This window comes from Muntiacus reevesi, chromosome 3, assembly GCF_963930625.1.
Source record: "Muntiacus reevesi chromosome 3, mMunRee1.1, whole genome shotgun sequence".
In the NCBI taxonomy this organism is placed as follows: Eukaryota; Metazoa; Chordata; class Mammalia; order Artiodactyla; family Cervidae; genus Muntiacus; species Muntiacus reevesi.
In genome coordinates this window covers 166,209,003-166,223,542 of record NC_089251.1, presented here as the reverse complement: position 1 = coordinate 166,223,542, position 14,540 = coordinate 166,209,003, and the positions used below count along the sequence as shown (strand labels likewise).

The following is a 14,540-nucleotide window of genomic DNA, read 5'->3' as shown; positions in this document are numbered from 1 at the left end:
TTCCTGACACCCTCCCCTCTGCCTCACTGTATGCTGCATGACAAAGTCTCTTCTTACAAGGAGCATCTTATACAAACGCAGCCTTTTCATCGCTGTGCTACCCCTGATGCTTTAACCCTACTGCAGTCCAAAGCTGAAGCAAAGGGAGACCTTTCAAAATAATTGAGTTCAGTAATTGAAATTTCAAAAGTAATTGAGAGGAGATGAGAGCATTTCCTATTTGGAAGGCATCTGCTCAGGTTTTTTTTTTTTTTTCCTTAGCTTATTTTCCTTGTATCTCGTTAACTTCAGAAACAAGAGCAAGGAGAACATGGTGGAGTGGGTACCACGATTGGAATACCTCTAAGTTCTCATTCCTTTTCAGGTACATGCTAAATAGATAGTCCAGTCAGATGTAGGCCATAACTTTGTAATTAAAATCTCTAGGAAAAAAAAAGGGAGCCGCCTTTGTGTTCTTGGCACGCTGTCACGTGGTGTTCTGGTGCGTGTGGGCTCTGGCCAGCACTGACGGTGACCCAGAGCAGCGCTGGTTGCTGAAGTAGTTTAATTCTCTGTCCACCCCGTACTGCAGATTGCCATGGAGTCATACCTTTTCCCCTTTCAGTCTTTCATACTTGATTTTTTTCAGTTTAGCTAAAATTTAAAATTTCAAGTACACTCAATCTTCACAGTTAATGAAAATTGAAAATAAAAAACATCTGTGTTGTTTGTTAATAAGGATTTTGTTCATTAGTTGCACAGATTATTTGTTGATCTGGTTTTAAAATATAAATGAATATCCTCTTGTTTTTACTTGATGAAAGAAAAGAAAAAATAAACATTTAGGGTTAACTGTTTAAATGTTTAACTGTTTTTAATAAACAGTTAAAAAATCTCTGTTTTAAAAAAAACAGTGTGAAGGATTTTAATTTCATTGGACTGTGGGGAGAATATTTTAAAGTTTGTACATAGAAGTTTGTTTTATTTGTGTGACTCTCATTAAAGTTAATCAAAGTCACATGGCTGAGCAGATCTCTGAACGAGTACTTGTTGGAGATTTTTATTCACTGTCTATCATTTACTCAGTTGATTTGCTGTTATTCTTTTAAAATACCAGTGGCCTAATGTAAGGAAGCATTGGCCGTCTTATTTTGGGGCTCCTGTATGTTGTTTGTTCTGTGCACCAGGCCGGTGCATAAAGGCTCATGTGTTTTGGCTCCGGACTGCTGAATAGCGTCGAGTCGTGAAGGACCTCCTGACTGTGGAGGCATGGCACGGGACCCACAATGAGTCTTCCGGTCTTTGCTTCACATGCTTCGTGAAAGATGCGGTCGTCCTATACACAAGAAGTTATAATGGGGTATTAACATTTTATTAACCCAGAAACCGGTGTATAAATTCAGCTGCCTTTCTTTTTTAAAAAAAAGTTTTAACAGTTGTAAAATTGTAGCCCTGTTTTAATTTTGAAATCTAGATTAAACATAATCCCTGGAGTGCTCTTTCACTGTTGCAGTATAATCTTTTCATATGATACCTGATTTAGTTGGAAACAAATTAGTAACTATGCATGCTTAAAGGAAGCAATTTAATAAACAGGATTTCAGAGAAACCTAATCAGAATTGTAAAATGATACTAACAAATCAATTGCGTTATACAGAACGACTAGGTTAGATGTAGCTTTTAGATAAGTGTGGGCAAATCTGAGGCTTCTGTACCACCATTGTCAAGAGCATTTAAAAATTTGCCTTTTTTACTTAAAAGAGGAAAAAGAAGGAGAACTCCCCTTCCCCCTAAATTTATTGGTTCATTCAAAAATGGTTCAGAAATAACCATGTCAAGTCACGTGGTCTGAGGCCAACCAGACAATAAATCTGGCCACAGCTGTGACGTGGTCTCTCAAATGAGCTTCAGCATGCTGGCCAAGGCTTGTTCTTGGGAGATGGGCAGGATGTGTTACGTGGTGAGGTAATAGGACAAAGGTAAAGAGATACAGCCCTAAATGTGAGGATTTAAGCAATCAACTAGGAAACCTCTGTGGCTGAAAGCCCAGGAACAGGATTTAGAAATGAGGAAAAGACTGGCAGGTGACAGGTTCTAACCTTTGGGTACCCTTCATATGAGGTATAGGCAGTGAGAAATAAGCAACTCCCATTTTTAAATCACTTACATCCATTATCAGTGCATGTGTGTATACTCTTAATGGTTGCCATTAGTTTTAACTACTTATTTTTTATTTTTATTTTTATTTATTTATTTATTTATTTTTTAATTTTTAATTTTATATTTTTTCAGTGGGTTTTGTCATACATTGATATGAATCAGCCATAGAGTTACACGTATTCCCCATCCCGATCCCCCCTCCCACCTCCCTCTCCACCCGATTCCTCTGGGCCCTCCCAGCCCACCAGGCCCGAGCACTTGACTCATGCATCCCACCTGGGCTGGTGATCTGTTTCACCACAGATAATATACATGCTGTTCTTTCGAAACATCCCACCCTCACCTTCTCCCACAGAGTTCAAAAGTCTGTTCTGTACTTCTGTGTCTCTTTTTCTGTTTTGCATATAGGGTTATCGTTACCATCTTTCTAAATTCCATATGTATGTGTTAGTATGCTGTAATGTTCTGTATCTTTCTGGCTTACTTCACTGTGTATGATGGGCTCCAGTTTCATCCATCTCATTAGAACTGATTCAAATGAATTCTTTTTAATGGCTGAGTAATATTCCATGGTGTATATGTACCACAGCTTCCTTATCCATTCGTCTGCTGATGGGCATCTAGGTTGCTTCCATGTCCTGGCTATTGTAAACAGTGCTGCGATGAACATTGGGGTGCGCGTGTCTCTTTCAGATCTGGTTTCCTCGGTGTGTATGCCCAGGAGTGGTATTGCTGGGTCATATGGCAGTTCTATTTCCAGTTTTTTAAGAAATCTCCACACTGTTTTCCATAGTGGCTGTACTAGTTTGCATTCCCACCAACAGTGTAAGAGGGTTCCCTTTTCTCCACACCCTCTCCAGCATTTATTGCTTGTAGACTTTTGGATAGCAGCCATCCTGATTGGTGTGTAATGGTACCTCATTGTGGTTTTGATTTGCATTTCTCTGATAATGAGTGATGTTGAGCATCTTTTCATGTGTTTGTTAGCCATCTGTATGTCTTCTTTGGAGAAATGTCTGTTTAGTTCTTTGGCCCATTTTTTGATTGGGTCATTTATTTTTCTGGAAAAAACTATGGAACGCTTCTCGAATTTGCATGTCATCCTTGCACAGGGGCCATGCTAATCTTCTCTGTATCGTTCCAATTTTAGTATATGTGGTGCCGAAGCGAGCACTTAACTACTTATTTTTAATTCACAGTTTTGTTCACATTTTTCACATTTCCTTACACTACTATCACTGCTTAATACTTCTACTTTTTGAATTAGACTTTACATTGACCTTTCAAGTATATTGTAATCAACTTATTCAGTTTACAGGTATACATTGTGCTGGGGCCTGAGGTATACAAATTTAATACCTGCTTGGCAAACTATTCTGTTTTGTAGATGAGGAAATTGAAGCCTAGAGAAATTGAGTGACTTGCCTCATCTCAGGTCCCTTAGATGGCGAACGAGAATTTGATTCCTGCTCCGGTTGTATCTCGATTACAGTGTGAGGGGTGTTTCCTTTTATCGTTGTAAACTATCTTGCTGTTTAACCTGGCCTCTGCTGTTAAGGACACAAATAACAGAAAATTGCAACGAAAACTTCTAAATACTACAATAGAGGTTTCCTCAGCGTTCTCTTAAATCATGGAAGACATGGTTTTTATTCTCTCTGATGATTTCAAAACGAACTTGATGGGGAAGGTAATCCTTGAGTCCAGGTTTGAAGGATGAGTAGGAGTTTGCCCAGAAATGGGAGGTGTAAAGAGCCCCCAGCAACTTCTGGTATTCTGTGCTTTAGGGCTTCCTGTCAGTGAAAATGTAGAGCATAGACACAAGAGCAGCAGCTAGTTTGCCTGGCAGGAGGTTAGGAGCAGTGGTCTGCTTGCACGAGAAAGTGAGGGGTGGCCATGTGGAGAGCATTCTTTTCTCTGAGTTGTGGATTAGCTTTCTTTTGCTGCATAACAAATTGAATGTCTTAAAGCAGTGCACATTTATCATCTCAGGGTTTCTGTGGTAGGGAGTCTAGGCACGCCTCCCTGGTCCTCTGTTCAGGGTGTCAGAGGCTGTAGTCAAGGAAGCGGCTGGGCTGCATTCTCATCTGGAGGCTTGACTGGGGAAGGCGCCCTCGGACTGCTGGCAGAGCTCCTATGCTCGTGGCTGTGGAATTCATAGGAGCTTGCTTCTCAGAGAGGGTCTGCGCCGCTGGGGGTCTCTCAGTTCTGGGGAGGCCTGGACCTTATTTTAAAGGGCCCACCTGATCATGTCAGGCCCATGAGGATATTCTCCGTTTTGTTGAACTGAAAGTCAGCTATATTAGGGAATTTTAGTTACCTCTGCAAAATTCCTTCACCTTTGTGATAATCTCTGTGTTAGATGCAGGTCACAGGTGTTGCCCATTCTGCAGAAGAGGGCATTGCACAGGGCTGTGGACCCTGGGGGTGGGGAACAGGAATCCCATGGAGCCCTCTCAGAATTCAGGTTGTGTGCCGAAAGTCAGCAAAAGTAGCAGTGGTGTGTCTTCAGCTCAGTTCAGTCACTCAGTCGTGTCCGACTCTTTGCGACCCCATGAATCGCAGCACGCCAGGCCTCCCTGTCCATCACCAACTCCCAGAGTTTACTCAAACTCATGCCCATCAAGTTGGTGATGCCATCCAGCCATCTCATCCTCTGTCGTCCCCTTCTCCTCCTGCCCCCAATCCCTCCCAGCATCAGGGTCTTTTCCAATGAGTCAGCTCTTCGCATGAGGTGGCCAAAGTACTGGAGTTTCAGCTTCAGCATCAGTCCTTCCAATGAACACCCAGGACTGATCTTCAGGATGGACTGGTTGGATCTCCTTGCAGTCCAAGGGACTCTCAAGAATCTTCTCCAACACCAGAGTTCAAAAGCATCAATTTTTTGGAGCTCAACTTTCTTCACAGTCCAACTCTCACATCCATACATGACCACTGGAAAAACCATAGCCTTGACCAGACGGACCTTTGTTGGCAAAGTAATGTCTCTGCTTTTTAATGTGCTGTCTAGGTGGTGTGTCTTAGTCTTCTGTAGTAGACTAGTGTAGAGTAGCTTAAGCAACAGACATTTATTTCTCATGGTTCTGGAGTTTTGACGTCTGAGATCATGGTGCCAGAGAGACAGGTTCCATTCTGAGGCCTCTGCTCTTGGCTTGCACACCTTGCCATGTGCTCTCACAGCCGCCTGTGAGTGCCTGGGGAGAGAGAGAATGCCCTGGCCTTTCATCTTGTTACAAGGATACCAGGTCTATCAGATTGGGACCTTCCCTTGTGAGTTCATTTTAACCGTTGTTCCCTGTTTATGGACCCCGTTTCCAAACACAGTTACACTTGAGGTTAGAGCTTTAACATAATTTGGGGACACAATTCAGATTAGAAGAGTTTTCACAGTTTTTTCATATCAAGGAGCATTAATTGGAGTAGCTTGGAAGGGAAATCTGTTGGCTGGTAGAGACTCCTTCCCTGGAGAACTCCAGTCAGACATGGGAGATCCTGACTCCATCATTTATATTGCAGGATAATCTTGGGCAAGCTGCCTAATCTGGGAGGTGTCTTCCTTCAACCAAACCCTGGATTGTAGTATTGACTGCTTCACGGGGTTTTTTGTTAGGACTGGTCCTGTTGATTGTAAAGCACATTGCTTTTCGGTGCTCAGCTCACAGTAGGCACTCATCAAGTAGTAGCTGTTATTATCATATTTGTGCCTTGATCTTTCTGTGTATTTTTCATCTTTTATTATCCATGCTAAATGATAAATTTCCCATGAATCTTTCCATTTCTTGCAGCTGGAATTACTACCTTAACCTGAACTCTCATAGGCCTTTATTTTCCTGTCCTGTGGTATTTACAAGTGTCTTTCTACCTTGCATTGTTTATATATATCTCTTAACTCCTCTGTTATGATGTATGTTTCAAAAAGTCAAGGACCATCTTACACATCTACTTATCTTTTATGGCAACTTTACACGTTAATGTCTGTTCAGTTTAAATAAACTTAAATGAATGGATATGGTCTCTAACTTGTTGCCTCTTTTATCTAAATCCTTGTTAACCTTTTATAATTCACGCCTCTTTTGATAAACATAAATTTTGTCAAACCTTTTCCAGCATTCAGATACATCCAATCAGAAGACCAGGTCCCTATTCCCCAATTCCTTTGAAAAGATAGCTAAATTTTTCCTGTACATCCTCAACAATTAAGATTCTTTTTTAAAATCAAACTCTACTTTTACATAATATGTTACATATATAATACTTCCCTCTTTCCAAATGGAAAATTATAATCCTGAATATGCATTTTCAACTGCATCCTCCTGCCAGTTTCATTCCTGTTTATATAACATTTATCCATTTTATCTTCTGAGTTACTGCTCTAAACCATTTCTGATATACTGTAGAGCCCTGTCCTAGGTAGTAGTGACGCTGGCTTAGGTGAAGTTGCCACCCTCTTTGCACAGGCCCCTTTTCAGTTCTTTTGTAAGGAAAGGTGTTGAATAGAAAAGGGCTTGACTATGTGAACCCTGTTTTCTGAGACAGTTACACTGTATGCACCTTAAGGAGTGATCCTAGGCATCCCTTCTGCTCTCATAATGCCTTTCCAGAGTTGAAGCACTTTTTGTAGACACTGACTAATCACAACGGAGGGCATCCTTGTTAGCTAAGTAAAAACTGTAGACTCTTGCTGCTACTCTGCAGGGGAGTGAATGTGACCCGGAGGTCAAGAAGGGGCCTGCCCTTCCGAGGGCCCGGCCCTCCCCCGATGCTGTGCTGGAAAGGCTTTGCCTCACGTTCTCCGGCTGTGAACTTGTGCTCTTAGCGGGCTGTAGTGGGTACAGTATGCCAATTAGCTCTCTTTACCAAGCCAGCAAACAAAACACGTTCGGTCACAAGATAATAGAGCAAATTTATGAGGTGATCTTCCTTCTAAAAGGAAATCTGTGGCTGTACAGAGGAATCAAAATTCACTGTACTGAAAGGAAAGTAAATTACCTCTGGTCTCCTGAGGAGGCCTCTTTTAAATTCAGAGTGACCCATTTAAAAGAGGCCTTCATTGGAATTGGATTGCATTGAATGGGGATTGTTTTAAATGAGTCCCCATCTAAACTAGAGAAATAATTTCCTGCTTTTGAAAACACTTGGTGTTGTGGTCCACCTTACTCTTAAGGAATCTGGAGAATATGGGAGATGCACCGGTGAGCTGGGAGGGAGCAGGATGTAGAGTACGTTCTTTCCGCAAAGGAAAATTAATGGTAAAGAAAAACAGACTCTTTGGTAGATCTCATGCTCACGGGTCCATCTGAAAATACGATGACAAAGGTAACCTGGTCTCACTTTTAATGTTAATAGCTTAAAAATTCCCTTTTTTCTCCCTTGTTCTATAGTCTTATCCTTTTACAGGGCAAGTACTTTTTAGCCTAATTTTTGTTTAATTTCTGACAGATTTCTAGGTGAAGGTCCATCAATTACTAGTAGACTACTAAATATTAAATAGTGAGCAATAAAGGAAATCTAAAAAGTGTGTATCTAACAATACTAGTTTCTGTTTTCAAAAGACTGAATGAGCATATTCTAGTGTGTGTTTTTGCATATGCTTAAAATAGATATATTTTGGTATTAGTCATAAACTCACAAAATTTCTGGTCATGACTTTTTTATTAGAAAAGTGAGAAAGGCAGAGTCTGGGAAACTGAGATGGCTAGCAGTGGACAAGTAGTCTACCAGACTAATTTAGGGCTGCTCTTTATCAAGATATAAATATTTTATAACATAGATTAAGATTTAACTCTAGTGGGGAATCTGTGCTTTTACATTCTAGTTACTGTTTTAATATAGGAAAAATCCTTCATGCCCTGAACCCTAGATTTGTATGTTAATTAATTTAGCAGAAGGGTATTGATATACAGTGTAATTAGCATGAAACACTTTCAACTTTCTCTAAGGCTGAAGGGGGTAATGTAACTTCCTTGGTTTTCCTCTTTCCTCCCTTTCACCCCTCACCCATCTTTAAAATAGCAGTGCTCTTCATACTGTCAGAGTTTCATGTTGTGACACCCTTCTCAGACGTATGACAGCAGGTAATGACAGCAACTGCCTCCTGAGAATCAATCAGGCAATTAATTTTGTAAATGAAATGCTGATTATACAAAGCTTCACATGAGAGGCCCAGTGATTAAAATCAATTTAACAAATTGTTTCAGGTGGGACTTGATTAATAATTTTCCATAAATGCTAAAGATATATGACCAGCATACCTTGTTGTTACTCTTACTCTACAGCTACATGTAAAAATATCTTGTTGCTCCGACTGCCCGGCTGTATGTAAAATACCTGCAGGTGAGCCGAGCACTCTGTTGTCCTCTCACACGTTCTCGCGCACGCTCTTTGGTTGTTTGTCCACCTACACAGAGCTGGCTCACAATGAAAATGTAATGCATTATTGCATTTTTGTATCATCCTGGTTTATGTTTTTCAAGTGTTTTACTTAAAAATAATAATAATAATAAAGCAAAACTGAAAACGTGCCCAGACAGCTTCGGGTCTGACCAAGTTAAATAGGTCTTTTTCTCTGTGTAGAATGTTTTAGACTTTCCTCATGCTGACATATATTATGTATCTTAAAGAGTGGTATTGCTTTATAGACCTCTTCCCGTCTTAATTACAGTAGCAGCTATAAACATAATTTGGAAAGTGATGTCTTAAGAATGTTAGGAATGGTGACACTGTAGCCTGGAAATGAAAAATACCTCTGTTCGAAGCGTTACAATTCGAGTCCAGGAGAAGTCTCACGTGGAATTAGAGCCACAGTTGGATGTCTTTCTCACATTCATATATCAAACGTTTATTATGTGCCTGTTATAAGCCAGACTTGGGCTCAGGTTTCATAGCTTTTATTACTTGTAATTCACACATCTAGGAAGGCAGCATAATATTATTTAGGAGAGGGTGGCTTGCAGAGGTAAGGGTCAAGGTGCACTTGAATTCTTTTATTTTAGTTTTTTATTAATGCAATAATAGCAACAATAATTTGCTCCTTGTGTATGAGAAGTTGGGTCTATAAGGAGATGTTAGGAGGAGGGAGATGCTGTTTAGAGGGTTGCAGTTGGTTGTAGACATGTTTAGCATCTCTTCGATAAGAGAGTCTCCGTAGATGATGGAATCCTTTATCTAGTGTTACTTTGTGAACTGGAAACCTTTTTCTAGTTTACAGGTGGCCAGAAGTATGTGGGGTGCAGAGGCTTTCTAGAAGGGGATGCTCCCGAGTGCGTGGCCCTGCAGTGTGTGACTGCACAGCCGGGCAGGTGTAGTGTGGGTGCAGACCTGCTGGGCGGCGGGCGTGTCACCTGTGGGGGAGCCCTGATGGCTTGCATGTTGAGCTTTGAATTCTGTAGACCCCTTTAGAGCCTTTCTCTCTCCCTGTTGACCTTCAGGGCAGATAATTGACAAGGTTTCTGGAACAGAAAGGAGGAATACCCCAACATCCACATTCCTTCTGATCCTCTACCATGACAGCTTTCCAGCAAGGAGGCGGATGATGACTCTAGAATTCCAGAACGCCAGTGCGGGAAGAGACCTGTTGTAAGAGTTCATTTCTCAGTCTCTCCCTTGCCACGTGAGGCCCAGAGGAGTGAGATGGCCCAGGAGTAATCGGACGTTGTAACCGGGCACTCCCTGTGTGCCAGGCCCTGTCTGAGTGTTCTGTCTGCCGTGTTGTGGAAGACTTACAACCATGCTGTGAAGTGGGTACTGTTACCATCCTTCCTTTTTCAGAGGGGGAAGCTGATGGTCAGAGAGTTGAAGAGATCTGCCTAGGCTCGGGCAGTAAGTGGTGAGCAGGGTGTAGGCCAGGCGGCCTTAACGCCAGTCTGTCCTGGGCCTCGCTCCACTGTCTGGAAGCTTCTTCCCAGCCCTCAGGCTGAATCCCTAGAGAGTTAGGCTCTTTCTGCACAGTGAGCACTTGAACTGATAATTAGCTGGTGGTCTTGAAACCCTTGGTTTCCTGCAACTGAAGTCCTTGTCAGGGACAGTTTTGGGATCGTCCTCCTTTTTGTTTATTCTAAGATTTAAAAATCCCAGACGTGTTTTCATTTGGGTCGTTGCTTCCCTTTAAACCTGAGAACTTGGTAGGGGCGTGACTAGGCCAGCTGATCTGCTTGGACCCTTTGTAGGGAAGAGGTGGGAGCAGGGTGACATGTGAAAGTGGTTATAAAACTACTTTCTGAAACTTACAAAAATGACACGGAAGAACTCCGGGTTAAAAGATGGCACGTGTCACGTCTTTCAGGGCTGGGCCGAAATCTTTTTAAAGCATCCTTAGGAAAGCCAAGGGGGCAGAGCCTCATTAAATCTTGACTGGGGGCGATCACCTGCAGCCCATGATTTGTAAGAAAGTGTCTACCAGGGAAGGGGGAACCCCCACTTTTTTTGAGAGTAATTTGTGTGTGTGGGGGGGGTGTGTGGAAGCGTCCTAAGAATTTGTAGAAAAATGCACCTAAAAGTTTGTGTTCATTGTGTGTTTTGCCATCTTGAGTACTTTAAATCAATGCACAGCAGCCTCCACCCCTTCCCAGTTAGTTCCAGCTTGTCACGCCCGCTTCTCTTTTCTGTCTGTCCTGCTCTGTCTCCTCGGTTTTTGAAGGTTCCTTCGCCCCGTGGTCCTCCCACGCCGCAGCGCCCCCAGCCTGCCAGAGCCCCCCGACGTTGCACCCTCATTGGTGCCTGTTACTTCTGAGCACCTGCAGACTTGCTTGAAGACCCCTTATGAGGGCTGTGATTCTTTTGGTTTTCAGTTACTGCTGTCTTTCCTTTTTGCCCCCCTTTCCTTTTTTAGCTTTTATTTTGAAGTAAGCCACATTTGTAGGAAAGTTACGAGACTAATACAGAGAAATCCCATATACGTTTTACTCATCACTTTTTAACATTTTACTGTTGAGCTTATCTATGAGTCTACCCACCTATCTTTCTGTCTATAGCGTATTTTCCCTGAATCATTCGAGGTTAGTCTGCATACATCCTGCCCCTTTAGTCCTTAGTAACTCCAGGTCCTTAGTATCATGTGTGTTTCCTAAGGTTTTTCTTTTATATACCCCAGTGCAGTCATCACTGTCAGGATGCTTAACTTGGAAGCAGTACTTTTACCTACAGTCCATGTTTTAATTTTGTCTGCTGGCCTAATAGCATCCGTACAGTAATCTTCTTTCCTTTGTTGCAGTATCCCGCCTGGAACTTTTATGTTCCTTGTAGCTGCCCTGAAACTCTTTTTTGAGTCTATAAGATTTGACTGTATATGAGTCATGTCAACTTTTCTCTTTGAATAACCACATTACAATAAGAGTCAGTATATGCTTTCACTGCACTGTGGCTCTGATAAAGTAGATCTTAAATAGAGCCCTGTCTCCGAAGAGAACATTTGCTGGGAGTGAGGTGGGGTGGGGGGGGTCGGTCGAGAGCTGTGGCTTGTATGTCAGCACAGCAGTGTTCTTTGTCCAGAGATAGGGAAGTCAGTTGCTAGCATTCATCGTATTTAAATGGCATTTTCTTTAATGCCAGTTTAAAGTTGTTGATTTTTAAAAAGTAGATAAAGTGCTTCAAAAGAGGCACAGTGTCATCCATGGAACTTGCTGGAAAAATCAGTAACTTTTCTGATTTGTCCTTAGGTATGGCTCTGATAGGTCTGGAATTGTTTATCCATGTAAACCACACAGCAAGTATCTTTAGACTGATTATTTTCTTGAGGGTGCTATTATGTTCACTTGAAAATGGGAAAACGAAGGCTTTGAGCATGGTTTAGCCATCATGTTTCACAGCTAGTCAGAAGCAGGAGAGGGATATGAGCACAGCTCTACCTGAATCAGTGTCAGACTTTATGTAGTTCCACTTTACTGGAAAGAGTAAATTGGATCCTGTTTGTTCTCAGACAGGATCCTGTTTGCCATTGAAATATGATGAATGTTAGCAAACTGATAATTTGTAGTATCTGGCCAGCTTTTCCACAGAGTGAAAGATTCTGAGGCTTACTGGATGTTGGGGAAATGAACGCTGGGGTTTATAAGCAGTGCATATCTTATGTACATCAGTCGAGGAGTGAAGGGTATCCATGCCTCAGACTGATGATCTGGAGTTACACCTCCATATAATAATGATGTTAATAAACTCTGTCACTATTGAAGGCCTGTCACAGACTGAAACCTGACTTTATTGTCCCTTAATTCTCAAACGGCTGTATGGTAAAGTGGTACTGTCCTTCGCGTAGCTGGAATAACTGAGATGAAGTTTAGTTAAGAGGTGAACCTTTTTTTTTTTTTTAGCATCACACAGCTTTAAAAGTGGTAAGGTTTAGATTTGAGTTCTCACAAAAGCTTCCTTTCTTGACTTAAATCTGTGTCTATATGGGAAATATACCATATTATTTCCCTTTCTTAAATAAGAGCCTGCTACTCGGTTGTCAGTAGTAGTGCAAGGATACGAACAATATTACGTACTTTGAGATGTAAATTTTAGAAGTTGTTAACACCATGGTAATAGTTCTACAGTTTTGGATGGTGAGAATAAGAAGTCTGAGGAGAAATAGAAATATATTCCATTACTATTTTGACATTCCTTTTAGATCAAATTTACTCTTGAAATAAAAAAATACGTATACACACTGTGATTTGTTCATAAAATCATTGTTTGCTAAATCAAATTCAGAAGTGTAGTTGAGTCAGACAGTGATTTACTCACTGAATTGACTTACAAGTTGCTGAACTTGAGGGTATTAGGTATTAGGTTTTGTCAATTTATAAAAATCAGGTAAAAACCAGGGAACCAAAATAGCCTTATTTTCTGGTCATATATTCTGTTGTGCCCAGACGATAGCTTGCAGTGGGTTTAATATTTGTTGTCCTCACTTCCCTATTCCTTTTTCTGTGGGGCAGTCCAGTTGGGGACATTTATTAGGGCTTCGCTGATAGCTCAGTTGGTAAAGAATCCACCTGCAGTGCAGGAGACCCTGGTTCAATTCTTGGGTCAGGAATATCCGCTGGAGAAGGGATAGGCTACGCACTCCAGTATTCTTCGGCTTCCCTTGTGGCTCAGCTGGTAAAGAATCTGCCTGCAATGTGGGAGGCTTGGGTTCCATCCCTGGGTTGGGAAGATCCCCTGGAGAAGGGAATAGCTACCCCCTCCAGTATTCTGGCCTGGAGAAGTCCATGGACTGTACAGTCCATGGGGTCTCAAAGAGTCGGACATGACTGAGCGACTTTCACACGTGAAGTCGTCACACAGATGCCCTTGCAGACTTTGCTGAGTGCCGTGAGCAGAGGCACAGTGGTTTTGGGGAGGGCCGCGCCCCAGTCTGGCGCTCAGGGCGGGCTCTCTGAGCACAGGGCTGTAGCCCTGAGTCTTGCAGGAGAGCGGGGCTCCTTCTTCGAGGAGGGAACCGCTCGGCTGAAGGCCCGGTGGTGGGCAAATTTGTGGTTTCTCTAGAGACCCACAGAAGCCGGTGTGGTCAGAGGGGGAGATTTCCTGTTGGCCGCAGTGATGTGTCCAGCTGACCAGACTCGGTGAGGGGTTGGCTGTGGTGGAAGGGAAGCAGGGAGTCGGGAGCATCCTGGACGCAACTGTGCATCTTGATGGGGTGTGTTTCACTGTGAGCAGGAACAGAAGGGATCCTAGCTCTCCAGGCAGGGGTGTTGGATGGCGATTGGATATAGACCTCTGAGGCTGAGAGAAATCAGCCAAGGGTGACACGTTTGAGGGGCACAGACATGAGGCGGCAGTGGAAGCTGTGGCTTATGTGAACTTGGGGAAAGTTTGCGATGGTGTGTCCTTCTTAGCCTCTTGCACCTATTGACCGTCCGAGGCCTTCAGGCTGCTAGAGCCCTTGCTGTTTGACTGGCGATGCGGTGTTGAGGAGGTTGTTGCTTTCTCTGGTCAGCAGAAGTTCCTCATGCCAGGCATTGTACTGGGTAAGGCAGAATGTCCACCTTTGATTAACAGTATGCTGCAGAGACAAGAAAGTAAATAGATTAAATTATTGAGTGATTTTTGCTCTGACTTCAGTTTGCTAATTTGTTAAGAGGAAAAGCAAAAAGATTAAGGAAATTCTCACTATGTGATAAATCATGTGGTCCTTCATCTAATCAGTCCCCCAGCAACACCAGAGGTGAGCACAACTCTGTGTTAAGTGTGAGCTTGATTCTACGGAGCTAATAAGTGTAGGATTCACACCCGGGTTTGTTTGACTTCAGCCACCTCCCTTTCCTTTATACCTTTTTGTCTTATTCTAAGCGTTTTTATAAACTTTGGATTATATTATACGTTAGGAAAGATGGAGGAATTTGAAGTGGGCAAGAGGTTGTCACCCAAGGGCAGAGAGACTTGCGCTTGCGTAACAAGTGTAGTGAGTGAGTTGGGGGAGTGC

General features: G+C 42.5%; 1 protein-coding gene and 1 non-coding gene across 6 annotated transcripts in view; one reads left to right on the top strand and one right to left on the bottom strand.

Moving 5' to 3' along the window:
- The window catches only part of ARID1B (AT-rich interaction domain 1B), a 409,096-nt gene that overhangs the window by 27,022 nt on the left and 367,534 nt on the right, over positions 1 to 14,540 (top strand). The gene's annotated exons all lie outside the window — the stretch shown is intronic.
- LOC136165645 (U6 spliceosomal RNA) lies at positions 3,208 to 3,314 on the bottom strand. The gene has a single exon (XR_010662650.1). It is a non-coding gene; the product is annotated as a U6 spliceosomal RNA (small nuclear RNA).